Source organism: Sapajus apella, unplaced genomic scaffold, assembly GCF_009761245.1.
Source record: "Sapajus apella isolate SASKATOON/1434 unplaced genomic scaffold, GSC_monkey_1.0 scaffold17, whole genome shotgun sequence".
Classification (NCBI taxonomy): domain Eukaryota; kingdom Metazoa; phylum Chordata; class Mammalia; order Primates; family Cebidae; genus Sapajus; species Sapajus apella.
In genome coordinates this window covers 13,151,854-13,167,578 of record NW_022436957.1, presented here as the reverse complement: position 1 = coordinate 13,167,578, position 15,725 = coordinate 13,151,854, and the positions used below count along the sequence as shown (strand labels likewise).

General features: G+C 40.4%; 1 protein-coding gene across 2 annotated transcripts in view; it reads right to left on the bottom strand.

Moving 5' to 3' along the window:
- The window catches only part of NHS (NHS actin remodeling regulator), a 352,032-nt gene that overhangs the window by 317,032 nt on the left and 19,275 nt on the right, over nucleotides 1-15,725 (bottom strand). The gene's annotated exons all lie outside the window — the stretch shown is intronic.

Genomic DNA, 15,725 nt, shown 5'->3' with positions numbered 1-15,725 from the left:
GGGAAAGGAAAGGTGTCAGGAGGAACATGGATTTCTTTACTCACTGGTATTCTAAGGTCTGTTAAAAAACAAAACCAAAACCGAAGCAGAGAATTGCCGTCAGAAAGGTCAATCTGGTTTCCTTTCCATGCTGTTGCTAAAAGCCCGTACGACCTTTATCTGGGCAGATAATGAACTAGTTATTATCTCAACGGAAGGTCCTGACTCTTTCTACACTCCCCATCATCAACTCGCCATGCTTAATTCAATCTGTGTTTATGCAACTCAAAGTAATCCCACTAGATTCAGCCAGCCCCTTTCTAGACAGCGATACTGTTGCTAACATGAGGCTGGTATCACTTTCAGGAAGGATGAGGAGAAAGCTTTATCATGACAAGGAGACCACCCTCAGACACAGATTTTTTTTTTAGTGTTCTGGCATGTTTGGGGGTTTTCATTTCTCAGTGGATCTGAGATAAGCTACCCGGAGAGCCTTTAATTGTTTCTTTGAGGCTATTGTTATTTATACTGTATGGACACTTGAAAGGCAACTCTCAGGATCTCAGTAAAAAAGGTTTCATTCTCTGAATCTCACTCTAGACACAGAAATACTGGCTAGGCAAGAAATCCTGGATGGTAGAGCTGTTTTGGAAGCAGCATTTTTCTAAACAAGCATCAAATACATAAAACTTCTCATCTGCTCTACAAGTTTTGCTCAATTCCTACCGTGTTTACCTAGGCCTCATTATTACCCCATTATAATAATAATCAGTGCTGTTTGCCAAAGGAATGCCTTAGCTTTCCTCCTTCTTAATAAGATTGTTTCACCTACTTCTTTGAAGTTGGATGTGGCTAAGTGACTTGCTTTAGCCATTGAGGGATGAGCAAAAGTGGTATGTGGTACCTCTAGGTGAAAACCTTAGGAGTCAGTATACAATTTACTATATTCTCCTTTGTGACACATGTGTCAAAATGAAGCCTCCATCAGTCTGGATCCAAGAACAATTACAACTAACAGGGTACCCCATTGACACCCCTTAGACATGTATTGTAGGGGAGAAAGAAACATTTGTTATGTAGAGCCATTGGGATTTGGGAGATGTTTATTGCCATGGCATAATCCAGCTTAACCTGACCTTCCAGTTTCCCCTCTTTTTACAACTGCTGCTCTGTCTCCAAAACAAGAGCACCTGTCTGTAACTGACAAGCTTAGAAGAATCCCCATGGAAGAGTAATTAAAAAAAAAAAAAAAACTATAATGGAAGAAAAAGACAAGGGCATGGTAAACCTATGTTCGATTGACCATAGATTCTCATTAAGTGCTCCTGCCTGACTCATTTAAGATGCGTCACACATGATGCTATGCTTTTTAACATGAATAGTCTAATACCATGTTTACTTTTCATCACCTTTGTCTTGATCAGGAAACAGCAGATGTTACAGTGAGCAACAAGTAACTTTGTGATACAAACTAATTGTTTGTATCCCTCCAAAATTCATATGCTGAAGCCCTAACTCCCAGTGGGGCTGTATTTGGAGAGGGAGGGGGGCTCTAAGGAAGTGATTAACGTTAAACAAGGTCCTGAGAGTGGAGCCCTGATCCAGTTGAATTACTGTCTTTATCAGAAGAGACACCGGGGAGCCTGCATGCTCCCTTGTGCTCTCTCTCTCTCTTCTGTAGGTTTCTCTTTGTCTCTCTGTAAAATGTGAGGGTGCAGCAAGAAGGCAGTCATCTACACGACAAGAAAAGGACCCTCACCAGAAAGTGAATTGGCCATCACCTTGATCTTGGACTTCTCAACCTCCAGAATCATGAGGAATTAATTTCTGTTGTTTAAATAGCCTAATCTATGGTATTTTGCTATGGCAGCCCTAGAAGACTAATACGCACTGGGACTAGTCAAATGGGCATACGATGACATGAATTGGTAATTACTTGGAAAAAAATTTATCTCAGGACTGAGACACTAGAATAAAAGAAAAGAGCTTATCCTAAGCGAGGAGGGAGAACAAGTTGGAAGGAGGGGTTGGAACAATCCTTGACAGATACTGTTTTGTGGGAGCTCAACAATACTCGTTATATACTGGGCACTGGGGATGGGGCTGGGGACACAAAAATAAAGGACACATGGGCCTTGACTCCAAAAAAACTCATAATCTAGTGGAAAATACATTGAATAAACACATTGCTTCAATACCACAAACATCTGTGCACCCATCACGTGCTATTTAGCATCACACTGGGAGTTGATACATTATTATTGATCATCTGATCATTCGTCATAGAGGTACATATACTGTTCAGGCCAGGAGCAACGGCCCATGCCTGTAACCACAGCACTTTGGGAGGCCAAGGTGGGAGAGTTGCTTGAGCCCAGGAGTTCAAGACCAGCCTGGGCAACATGGCAAAACCCCATATTTACAAAAAATACAAATATTAGCCAGGTGTGATGGCACATGCCTGTAGTCCCAGCTACCAGAAAGGCTGAGGTAGAAGGACTGAGTCCAGGAGGCGGAGGTTGCAGTGAGCGGAGATCGCATCACTGCACTCCAGCCTGGGCGACAGAGTGAGACCCTGTTTCAAAAAAAAAAAAAAGTACATATACTGTTATGTTTTGAGCAGAATCAACTAACAACAGGTAGATAGGGGCAGGGTAGACAAATGCTCCCTGGCCTCTTCACTACATGACAGCACTATTTTCTATTTTCTTCAGAATGTTGCCCCATCTTCTTGGGTCAATCTCAGTCTGGCTAACATACCCTGGAATACCTCAAGAGAGAGTCTGACCAGGATGGAGTGTTATAAATAGTAAGTGCTCACTAAAAATGAACCAGTAACAAGCTAATCTTCAGCTCCACCGTGTAAATTGCTTGGTTCAAATAAAAGATTATATGGTCACATGTTGTAATATTCAATGCAAAGTAAGTGATCACTGCACATTATCTGAATGAAGCACACCATTCAGCAGTCATGAATGGTAATAGAAGCAGATTTGAATGCTTACCTGAACACTAGCAAAATAATCTCCCCTCCAAAAAACATCAACACTCCTCAGAAAGAGTTTGCTTTTCAGAGCCTTTCCTAAAATCTTATGGATCAAGCCTTACATCCTCATGTCAGCCTCATTCAAGAGATCTAAGACCAGATCATAAAAGACCCATAACTTTACTGTTTGAGGAAAATTGGGTTTTAATCCCTAAAAGAGGTGGTACAGATGTCATCCAAATTGTCTAGGCTTTTTATTACTCTTAGGAAAATCAAGCAATTGGAGAGGGCTTCAAAATATGGTTTATACGGATGAGAAGGGAGGACGAAAAAGGAAAACACAATATAGTGTTAAAAAAACAACACTCTGACATCAGAAGAGGAAACACCACAATCTCCCTGTAACTCTGGATTTACTACATTAATCTTTTAATACAGAAAGGGATTTGCTGAGACAGATACCAACATAGATACTATTAGCTGTCGGTCATGCTCTGCTTCTGCAAAAACAATGCATGGGAGATGATGCCAGAAGATGTAGGTTTCTCAAATATACCTGAGCCGTTGGGAGGGAGGGAGGAAGGATGGAAGGTTTGGGAATTGACATTACCTCACCCTTCTTCCAAAAGGATACTTTCTTTCTGCTGTTAGGATTTTTGGTGCTAAAAATTTGGTGTTAGTTTCTGTGGGGTATGAAACTCATCCTCACCCTCTTTGACCCTGGCTGCATCCTCCCACATTACAGTCAACCTTTTGCTTCTCTCTCTTCTTCTGCAATGGCAAAATCCAGAAACCAGACTATGATAGACTGGGAAAACTATAGCCTTCGTCTTTAATTAGGTAGGATGGCAGGGTAACGTCAGCTTTCTGTCTGAGTGAGGTTGGGAGACAGTGTTAACAATTCCTGGGAATGCAGCAGTAGTGTGCCCTAGCAAGCACACCGACATTTATTAAAACATCCTAGCTCTGTGGTCTTTTGTTTTGTTTTAATGAAAAAGAGTCCCATGACATAACCCCACCTAGACATTGCTGTAATTAGCTGGGATGTGGGGTGCTGCAGCGTGAGAAACATTTTAGCTCTCTTAGTTTTCTCCACCAACAATCAGAGGGGACACTGCAAGGCATGGATCCATAGCTCACAGAGATGTAAACATAGGGGAGGATTTTGTGGTAGCTTCTTGCAGACCTGCTTGTTTAGACAGGAAAATGAATGGTCAGTGTTAAGAGGTAAGGTCAGTCATGAGACATACGTTCCATTCTCACTGATTGCAAACTAAGAGGACACCTTCTAGAAAATACTTTGCCGGCCAGGAAGCTGAGGCACGAGAATTGCCTGAACTTGGAAGGTAGAGGTTGCAGTGAGCCAAGATTGTGCCACTGCACTCCAGTCTGGGTGACAGAGTGGGACTTCATCTTTAAAAAAAAAAAAAAAGAAAGAAAAGAAAAGAAAATATTTTGCCAATTTGAACAAGAGGGTTTGGGGTGGAAATAGCAGGAGAGGAAAAGCAGCCACGTGGTCTTGGGAAAGTCATCTGAGCTACTTTGAGCCTTGGTTTTCTCATCTGCAAGGCTGACATAATAACTCTTGGCTTTCTTACCTCACCATGTTGTTTACCAGGATGAAATGAGATAATGTGTGGGAAAGTGCTTTAGAAAATTCTGAAGAACACCCACAGGTAAGGAGTTATTACATCCCAGCTCATCCAGAAGTTGAGTCTTTGGAGGCAAATTTTCAAACTAAATTGTCGGTCCATGGTAGCTCGCACAACATGGTTCTCTTGCTTCTACCTACCCACGTGGGGAATGAGTTCTCTTCCACTGACAGATGGATACTGTTTTGTGGGAGCTCAACAATACTCGTTATATACTGGGTACTGGGGATGGGGATGGGGACACATCCCACCTCCCTTACTGCACACCTTAGAACATTGTTATTTAGGCCTTTGGACACCTTTTCTGAATGGGTTGTGGGTGAAGCCTGAGTGGGCGTTTCAGTTGAGGAAGCATGGCCTCAGGCATGCTCTAACTGTGGAACAGAGAGTGGACACATCATGTGTGCCACACACACCTGTTCCCTCTCAGGCAGGGGACTGACAGGCAGCTGGGTGCATGCACTGGCATGCCACACACTACTTCCATCAACCTAGGGGGCATGTGTGGAAAAAGCTGACACTGTCGCAGTCTACAAAATCCAAGAAGCAGTCCTCACTCCTCTTCTCTGTTACCTCCTCCTTTGTCCTCTCCAAAAAAATAAAATTCAAGAATAATTTTTAAAAATCTCTTTCCCTGTTGGATTTGAAGGAAAGCACCTCACTGGGAGCTGAACTCCTAGGCAGCACTACTCTTCTCTGTCATTATCTGTAACCCCTCCAAGGTACCCAGAGCCCTGAAATCCACTGTGATCAGTCATCACATGTCCCTCCTGATGATTAAGCTAAATCACCTAAGAATCAAGATGAAACCCAGAATACATTGTTCACTCATTCAACAAATATTCACTCAGCTCCTACGACATTCCAGGCAGGCACTAACTGGTGGTGTGCAGAGACCCCGCTACTTGCTCACCAAGCCTGCTCATGGTTAGATGACATTTTCCAGCAACCCTTGCAGGAATACTCATCCATATGACTGTGTTCCAGCCAATGGAATATGAATGGAGGTTTAGTACACAACTTCCAGGCACAGCCCATTAAAAACCTTCCTATACAATTCTCCATTCCCTCTTCTCCCATCTGTCTGTCAGATGCAGACTTGAAAAGAGAGGACAGCCCTAGGAAATAAGAGAACTACAATATGAAAGGGCCCTAGATTTCAAAATAACAGTGTAGAAACACGCACATTGAATTCCACATGGGTAAGACATAAAACAAAAAACTTTTGTTGTCTTCAGATACTGAGATGTTTGGGGTTCTTTATTACAGAAATTAGCCTATTCTGACTATAGAATTGGGAGTACAATGTGGACTATCATGGTCCACGATCCTATGAAGTTTCCAGTTTAGCAGAGAAGCATGAAAATAAGGAGGTAATTGCAATAGAGTGAGATAATTGCCATGGAGAGAGAAACAACTAACTCAATGAAGAGGGTTAGTCAGGAAAGCTACCAGGAAAAAATGGTATCAATGTTGGGACCAGAGGGAGCTGTAAAAGGTGCTAGAGAGCTTGGTGTATAAGAAGGAAACAGAAGAATCTTAGAACTGGGGCCATAGCAATGAATCTAGAGAGGCAGAAGGAGAAATGAGGCTGGCACTAGGCTCATATGGCCTTGAAAACCAGTTCATTTAGATATTATTATTAGAGCAATAAGAAGCCATGGAAGAATGTGAACTAGGAATTGTGCCTTGCAAGATTTCATTCTTCAGGACCGTAGAGAATGGCTGAGGGGAGAACAAGACAAGACAAACATAATTACCAATTGAAAACCTCTTCCAGAAACCAATATAGTGCTTTAGACTCTTGGACGTTGACACCAGCCTGGATCCCACCCCCTTACTGCACACCTTGGTCATTGTTATTTAGACTTTTGGCCACCTTTTCTGAGGGCCTACTCTTAACAGAATCACTTCTATCTGGCGCTACTGCTCCCTCCCTTTCTAATTTATACCCCTCTTCCAGCCAGCCTGGCCTCACTCCCAGCTTGCTTTGCAGCAAGCCCACAGGGAATTAGGACACAAAGCGAGAGGCTATACTATTCCGTCTTACACTCCTTATAAACAATGCTCATTAAACATCCAGCATTATACCAAGAGACAAGTGCCTCTGAAAACAAGGACAAGACAGCAAGGTGATTTTTACTATAGCATTAGCAGCCAGACACAAGCAAACATTCTATCAGAAAGACAGGCAGCAGTTGTCTAGAAGGGCAGGCACAAGCACTACAGAAATATCACTAAAATAGCTGCACCTGTCAAGGTAACCCTGGAAACTTATAAAAAACGTAAGTGGGAGGGGGCTTCAATCTGAGGGATCCACCATACGATCTGGTTCCTGAGGAGAACTCAGGCCCCTCACCCACAAAGGAGCAGATGTGGCTAGGAGTGAAGGACACTAAGAGAGAGGGAGCCAGGAAGAAAAAGATCAAGAACGGCCTGGGGCAGATTTCTACTTAAAGCACAACCTTAAAAGGGGACAGAGTCTTATTTTTATTCAACCCTTGTCCAAGTGCAAAGAAATAGCAGTTTATTTCCCACATTCATCTCCTGCTCCCCTTTGAATGACAGTGTGGACAGCATGGCTACATTTCTCATTCTGTGGGTGAGATGCCAGTATTCAAGGTTGCTCTGGTCTTTATTCCATCACCAGATATTACTGGTGGAGACTCGGCTACATTTACCAGCAGGAATGTGCCCCATAGCAGTACTTTCAACCTATGACTGTTCCACCAAGAACAGTGGGAGAAAACAATCCAGCCCTGCTCTCAGCCACGAAAATATGCCACCTCAAGCTGGGCTTGGAGGCTGCAATTCTTCTCTTTGTCCTTGGTCAGCCCTTGTAGCAGAAGCTGGCTAGCTGCTCAGCAAACCTGTTTATCTTTTCCTCCTGGGCACATAAGTGGACTGTATGTGCCAATCTCTCCTACAGTTAGGTGTGGCCATGTGACTGAATTCTGGCCAAGAGAATATGAGCAGAAGTAAAGCAAGTTACCTCCAGGCTTGTTCCATAAAACCCTCCCAGGTTCAATCCTCCATTCTCTTTCCCCATCCAGCAGCTGAGTGGAGACGCCAAGGACCTAAAGGCCTAAAAGACCAAGGACCTAAAAGACAGCAGAGACAAAAGATGGAAAGAACCTGGGTCCCTGAGTCACCATTTGAAGGAGAACCATTGAGGATAGTCATCTGACCGAGATCAGACAACTGTATAAGAGAAATAAACTTTTCTTGTGTTCAGCCACTGAAAGTTGGAGTCTGTTTATACAGTAGCTAGCCTAACATGACTAATACAGCTCTCTCTCCTATTCTTTTGAATGAGAATTTCAAATCTTCAGCATTTTCCTCAAGTCCCCTAATATCCTCTACTCTTGGTAAAGGATGTCATCTTATTTTTTAACAGCTTTATTAAAATTAACTCTTTAAAATGTGTAATTTGGTATATTCACAGAGTTGTGCAACCATTACCCACTAATTTCAGAATATTTTCATTGCTCCTAAAAGAAACTCCATACTCATTAGTAGTCACTTCCCATTCCCTTCTTCCCCAGCCCTAGGCAACCACCTATCTACTCTCTCTATATAAATTTATCTGTTCTGGATATTTCATATCATTGAGATCATGTAATATGTGTTCTTTCACTTAGCATGTTTTCAAGGGTCATCCATGTTGTAGCATGTATCAATAATTTCTATTGCCTTTAATCATCATTTTATTGACAAACAATGTTTTATTGCATGGATATCTCACATTTTCTTTATCCATTTATCAGTTGATGGACCTCTGTGCTATTTCAACATTTTGCCTACTATGAATAGTACTGCTATGATCATCAATGTACATGCTTTTGTGTGATCATATGTTTTCAAATCTCTTGAGTATATACTTAGGAGTGAAACTGTTGGGTCATATGGTAACTCTACCTTTAACATCTCGAGGAACTGCCAAACTGTTCCCACCAGCAATGTATGGTGGTTCCAATTTCTTCACATTCTCACCAACACTTGCTATTGTCTGCCTTTTTTATTTTATCCCTCCCAGTGGGTATGATGAAATGGTATCTCATTGTGGTTTTGATTTGCATTGCCTTGGTGACTAGTGATGTTGAGCATCTTTTCATGTGCTTATGGCCATTTTTTAATTTATTATACTTTAAGTTCTGGGCTACATGTGCAGAACATGCAGGTTTGTTACATAGGTATACATGTGCCATAGTAGTGGTTTGCTGCATCCATTGCCCCATCATCTACATTAGGTATTTCTCCGAATGCTATCCTTCTCCAATCCCCCCACCCTCTGGTATTCCTCCCCTAGCCACCCACCCCCTCCCAGCTCCAGCGTGTGATGTTCCCCTCCCTTTGTCTGTGTGTTCTCATTGTTCAACACCCACTTGTGAGTGAGAACATGTGGTGTTTGGTTTTCCGTTTTTGTGTCAGTTTTCTGAGAATGATGGTTTCCAGTTTCATCCATGTCCCTGCAAAGGACATGAACTCATCTTTTTTATGGCTGCATGGTATTCCATGGTGTATATGTGCCACATTTTCTTTATCCAGTCTATCATTGATGGGCATATGGGTTGGTTCCAACTCTTTGCTATTGTGAACAGTGCCACAATAAACATACATGTGCATGAGTCTTTATAATAGAATGATTTATAATCCTTTGGGTATATACCCATATGGCCATTTTTATGTCTTCTTTGAAGTAATCTCTACTCAAATCTTTTGCCCATTTAAAAATTAGGTTGACTTTTTGTTATTGAGTTATACGCGTTCTTTATGTACTCTGGATACAAGCCTGTTATGGGTTGAATTGTGCACCTCAAAATGATATGTTAAAGTCCTAATCACCAGTACCTGTTAATGTGAGGTTACTTGGAATTAGGCTCTTTGCAGATGTAATCAATTTAAGATTAGATCACACTGGATTAGGGTGAGCCCTAGCTCCAATGACTGTTATCCTTATAATAAGGCCATGTAAAGACACACCAAGAAGAGTGCATCATCCAAAGATGAAGACAGATTGTAATCATGTATCTAAAAGCCAAGGAACACCAAGAATTTCTGACAACCATCAGAAGCCAAGAGACAGGCAAAGAAGGACTCTCCTAAAACATTCAGAAAGAGCATGGCCTTGTTAACATCATGATTTTGGACTTCCAGCCTCATGAACTGAGAAAATAAACTTCTGTTGTCTTACACCACCCTAGTTTGTGGTAAGTAGTCACAGCAGCCCTAGAAAACTAATACAAAGCGCCTTTTCAGGTAAATGACTTACAAATACTTTCTCCCATTTTGTGGGCTGACTTTTCACTTTGGTATGGCATCCTCTGAAGGACAAAGTTCTTTATTTCTATGAAGTCCCATTTATTTTTTCTTTAGTTACATGTACTTTTAGTTTCATATCTAAGAATTTATTGCCTAATCCAAGGTCACAAAGATTTACTTTGCTTATAAGAGTTTTATAGTTTTAACTCTTAAATGTAAATCTTATGTCTGATATTGAGTTAAATGTTGTGATGATATGAGGAGGTGGCCCAGCTTCATTCTTTTGCACGTGGATATTCAGTTGTTCCAGCACCATTTGTTGAAAAGACTATTGTTTTCCCCCATTGAATTGTCTTAGCACCCTTATTGAAAATCAACGGATCATAAATGTAAAAACTTATTTCTGGACTTTTGACTCTGTTCCATTGATCTATATGTGCATCTTTATACCAGCTCCATACTGTCTTGATTACTGTAGCTTTGTAATAAGTTTCAAAACTGGAAAGTGTGAGTTTTCCCACTCTGTCCTTCTTTTTCAAGACTGTTTTTTGGCTATTTTGGGTTCCTTCCCTTTCCACATGAATTTTAGGATCAGTTTGTCAATTTCTGCAAAAAAGTCAGCTGGGATTTTGATATGGATTGCATTGAATCTGTATATCGATTTGGGGAGTATTGCCATCTGGCAAACATCGAGTCTTCTTGTGTCCATGAACACAAGATGCCTTTCTATTTATTTAGTCTTTAATCTTCTTTATGTTCTTTCAATGAACTTTGATGTTTTTCAGCATATGGGTCTTGCACTTCTTTTGTTAAATTCATTCCTAAGTATCTTATTCTTTTTGATGCTATTGTAAATAGAATTGTTTTCATTTTTCTTTCTTTTTTTTTTTTTTTTTTTTGACAGAATCCTGCTCTGTCGCCCAGGCTAGAGTGCAATGGCATGATCTCGGCTGACTGCAACCTCCGCCTCCCAGGTTCAAGCAATTCTCCTGCCTCAGCCTCCCAAGTAGCTAGGATTAACAGGCACCCACCACTACACCCAGCTAATTTTTGTATTTTTAGTACAGACGTGGTTTCACCATCTTGTCCAGGCTTGTCTCGAACTCCTGACCTCATGATCCACACACCTCAGCCTCCCAAAGTACTGGGATTACAGGCGTGAGACACTGCACCTGGGCTTAGAATTGTTTTCTTAATTTCTTTTTCCGATTGTTCACTGCTAGTGTATAGAATACAATTGATTTTTGTGTATTTATCTTGTATCCTAAAAGCTTGCTAAACTCATTTATTAGTTCTAATAATTTTTGTGGATTCCTCAGGATTTTCTATATACAAGATTATGTCACCTGTGAGTGGAGATGCTTTTACTTCGGCTTTTCCAATTGGATGTCTTTATTTCTTTTTCTTGCAATTTCTCTGGCTAGAATCTACAGTATAATGTTAAATATAAATGGCAAGAATGGACAGCCTGTCTCGTTTCCAATCTTGGGGGAGAGCACTCAATCTTTCACTATTAAGTATGTCAGCTCTAAGTTTTTCATAGATGTACCTTATCAGGTTGAGGAAATTCCTTTCTATTCCTAGTTTGTTATGCGTTTTTGTCATGAAAGGATCTGAATTTTGTCCAGTGCTATTCCTACATCCATTTGGGTGATCATGCAACCACACCTTCTTATTACAAAGAAAATAATGACCACTGAAAAAATTCAATTTTCAGCCATCTTCTCCATCTTATTTCACTGTAACAATCTGTATATCTTTCTTCCTTCCCTGCCAGACTGTGAGTTACCTGAAGTTAGGGGTCCATCTTAGATTTGTTTGTATCTTTAATATCTAGAGAGGTGCATGATACATAGGAGTCACTCAACAATAAATGTTTGTGGAAATGATAAACTCATCCCTCAGAGACACCTAACAGAATCAAGAGCTGAAGGTTCCTTTCCATAGGAAGAGCTGTTGATGGAAAGACTGACTGGCAGTAAAGCAGGAATGTTTTTAGGGTACAGTGTCCCTTACCACAAGCAGTAACTATCACCTGTCTCAAATATAAACAATTTGAAAACTCAAGTCATGTGCGGTGGCTCACACCTGTAATTCCAGCAATTTGGGAGGCCAAGGCGGGTGGATCATTTGAGGTCAGGAGTTCTAAACCAGCCTTGCCAACATGATGAAACCCTGTCTCTACTAAAAATATAAAAATTAGCCAGCCATGGTGGTACACACCTGTAATCCCAGCTACTTGGGAGGCTGAGGCAGGAGAATCACTTGAACCTGGGAGGAAGAAGTTGCAGTGAGCTGAGATCGCACCACTGCACTTCAGCCTGGGCAACAGAGGAAGACCTTATCTCAAAAAAAAAAAGAAAGAAAGAAAGCAAATAGATAAGAGTCCCCATGGTGTATAGAAAGAGCCATGCTTTCAGATTCCTTGTAAAAATGGCTTTGGAATTAGATAGCAGTTGCAAACATGTATTTTTCCAATGTTCAAATTAAGAAGAAAAGATATAGCAATAACTTAGTATTCTTGTGGCAGATAGTGAAAAAGGCAACAATTCTCCTCTCCTTGTGTCCACAAATCTTGAAATTCTCCAGTCAAGAAGTAGAGCCTATTTCTTCACTCCCTAAGTGTGAACTGGTCTCGTGATTTGTTTGACCAGCCTTAAGCTTGGACCTCAAGAGGCTGTGCATGCTTCCCTGCTCTGTTGAAATTCTGTTAAAGAAGAGAGACTATCAGCTCAGTAACCCAATTACCCTAGCCAACACCCAGCCAACCCTGAGATGTAAGACCACCTTAGACCAGTCAGTTCTCAGGTGACTTGCCAGCTGACCAGTAACTCATCACAGACAAGAACAAGCCCAGCTGAGACTAGAAAAGCTATCCGTTGAGTCTAGCCCAAATTGGCAACTCATAGAATTATGGGCTAAGTAAATGGTCATTGTCTTAAGCCACTGATTTTTAGGGCTATTTGTTACACAACAAAAGCTAACTGATACAGAGGCAATGTCCACATAAAGTTAGAAGGCCAAGTCTTATTCCTGGATTGTTCACATACTGATTTTACAGCTTTGAGTCAATCACTTCACCTTTTTGAGTCTCAATTTTTAAACAAGAGAAACAAGGAAAGATGGTGGACTGGTAAAGTGCTTTGCAATTATCATTAAGCAGCCAATTCTTTTCCTCAAATGATAGTTTACAAGGAATCTCAATATATGAAATAGATGAAAAGGAATCTGCCCTAGTTCTGAAGAAAGCTCTAGAAGTTCTGCTCAGCTTTCCTCTCATTCCTCTGTCCTACTCCCACCTTCACTCCCTGGGATAGTACCCCAGGGATCCCGAGATAAAGTCCGGAAAACATTATCCCCTTCAGTTTTTCTAAGGTCTCTCTTAGGTTAACATTCCATGATTGTAGGCCTGAAGAGGAGAGGTAGTTCTGCATGAATCAAGACAGGTTGGTCCTTTTTGTATCACTGCCCATTCTTTGTGGTAATTATTTGCTTACTTGCCTATCTGCTTCACCACAGAGTGAACAACTCAACTATACAGACAGCTTCCTCCTTGTAGAGTCCCTTTTCCCACCCTGGTGATTACCACATCCCTCAACACACAGCATCTAGCCAAGAATACACAAAGACTTAAAGGGATGGAGAAAGATTTACCAACCAAATGGAGAGCAAAAATAAATAAATAAATAAATAAATAAAAAGCAGGAGTTGCAATTTTTGCTTCTGATAAAATAGACTTTAAAGCAACAAAGATCAAAAGAAGCAAAGAAGGATATTACATAATGATAAAAGGATCAATGCAACAAGAAGAGCTAAAGATCCTAAATATATACGCACTTAATACAGGAATACCCAGATATATAAGACTTATAAAGAGACTTAGACTCCAACGCAATAATAGTAGGAGACTTCAACATCAATATTAGACAGATCAATGAGACAGAAAATTAACAACGATATTCAGGATTTGAACTCAGATCCGGAACAAGTAAACTTAATTAACATTTATAGAACTCTCCACTTTAAATACACAAAATATACACTCTTATCCGTACCACATCACATCTATTTACAGATTTCAATGAAATATTGGTTAGCTGCTTGTTTGTTATTTTCTTCCCTCATTTTTTTTCATGTCTCATACCCATTTTTAGACTGCATTCTAGCCCAGGCAATAAAGCAACACCCCCGTTCTCTCTCCCTCTTCCTCTTCCTTTTTCTTCCTCTCCTTCATTCTTTTTCTTTCTTTCTTTCTTTCTCTTTCTTCTTTTTTTCTTCTTTAAAAAAAAAAAAAGAAATACCATGTAAATGGATGCCTGGAAAAATAGGTGGATAGATGGGTGGATGGATGGATAGATGGATGTATGAACGGTTGAGCAAACAACCACATGAATGGATAATTATTGGATAATCAATGAATAAATCAATGAGCACATGAATAACTTTGATAGGTTATTCACAATGTTTCAAAGGCAGAAGAAATTTAGTCTTCTCCATGAGCAGAAGGCCCATGGCTCCAAATTACATTTTTAGCATTGCCAAGTTACTCTCAGAATAAAGTCTGAAAGAACAGTAAATAATTACTACATCTTTAAAAGCAATCCCATTAATTCCTTTCAAAGGCAGGAAGCATCTCTCTCCATACTCTTTCCCTGAAAATGCCAGCCAGTCTCTCCCCAACCACAACCCAGCAGATCACCCTCCCTCCTGGGCAGTTAGCTCACGGTGCCCAGAGATTTAATAGAACAACAAGAAAATAAAACATGATCTTAAACATTCAAACTCAAAAGATCACCAAGCACCCCTATATATCACTTTACCCCAGTGATGCTGTATCATTTCTGTAGGATTTATTTATATGCCCTGATTGTTTATCAAGGGTTTTCCCAGACAAGACCCAAGGAAAGCTCACTTAACATGCCACCCAGTTGGTTGTGTGGCCATGCTGGGGGTGGGGCTCCTGGGGTTGTTCTGCAGATTTCCATCTCTGTGCTGAAAGCAGGAAGCCCATAGGGAAGTATACCGGCTCAAGCCAGGGATTCTTCCCATCCTCCTTTAAAGCTTTTGCTTCCTGATCTAAGTTCTTAATAACTATCTTCCATTTAAACTTATCTTTAGCTTTAAAGGAGGCTAACTTCAACAGTACTGTAAGCCAAGATTATCTGGCCAGAAAGAAGTCTGATGAATTTAGTAGCTTTGTTTTTTAAGGTAGTAAATGAGCATGAAAAGAAATGCAATTTGGAACAGAAATAGAAATAAATTTCACAGACAGAATACAACATAACTGGGGTAAAGCAATATGCTTGATGATCTTTTGAGTTTGAAGATGTAAAGTCATATTTTCTTTTCTTGTTGTTCTATTATTTAAACTATGTATCTCAATGGATATATCTTTCCTGCCATAATGTTCTTTAAAGTTCCCAGAATGTTCTGAATGCCCAGTAACTGTAGAGTAGAGCACGCATCTTACTTTATACAATCAGTAACCTCCTAAAAAGCTGTGGGCATCAATTTGCTTATAAACAGAATTATTATACAATTTTTCAAACTTTTATTAGTTTTTGAATCATATAAGTAACACAGAGAAGCCACAATAATCTTCTCTCCTCACAAAACAGAGTTATCTACCACCTGCTAGACATAACTACTGCTAACATTTGAGAGCAGTTTTTCAAACTGTGGATTGTGGTTCATTAGGAGATCATAAAATCAACTTAATAGGTCATGACCAGCATTTTAAAAAATGAAACAAAAGAAAGGAGAAGAGAAAAGGAATAGAATTAGAATAAAGTAGAATAGGGTAAGAAAAGATAGGATGGGATAATACCATAAAAAAAGAGAAAATA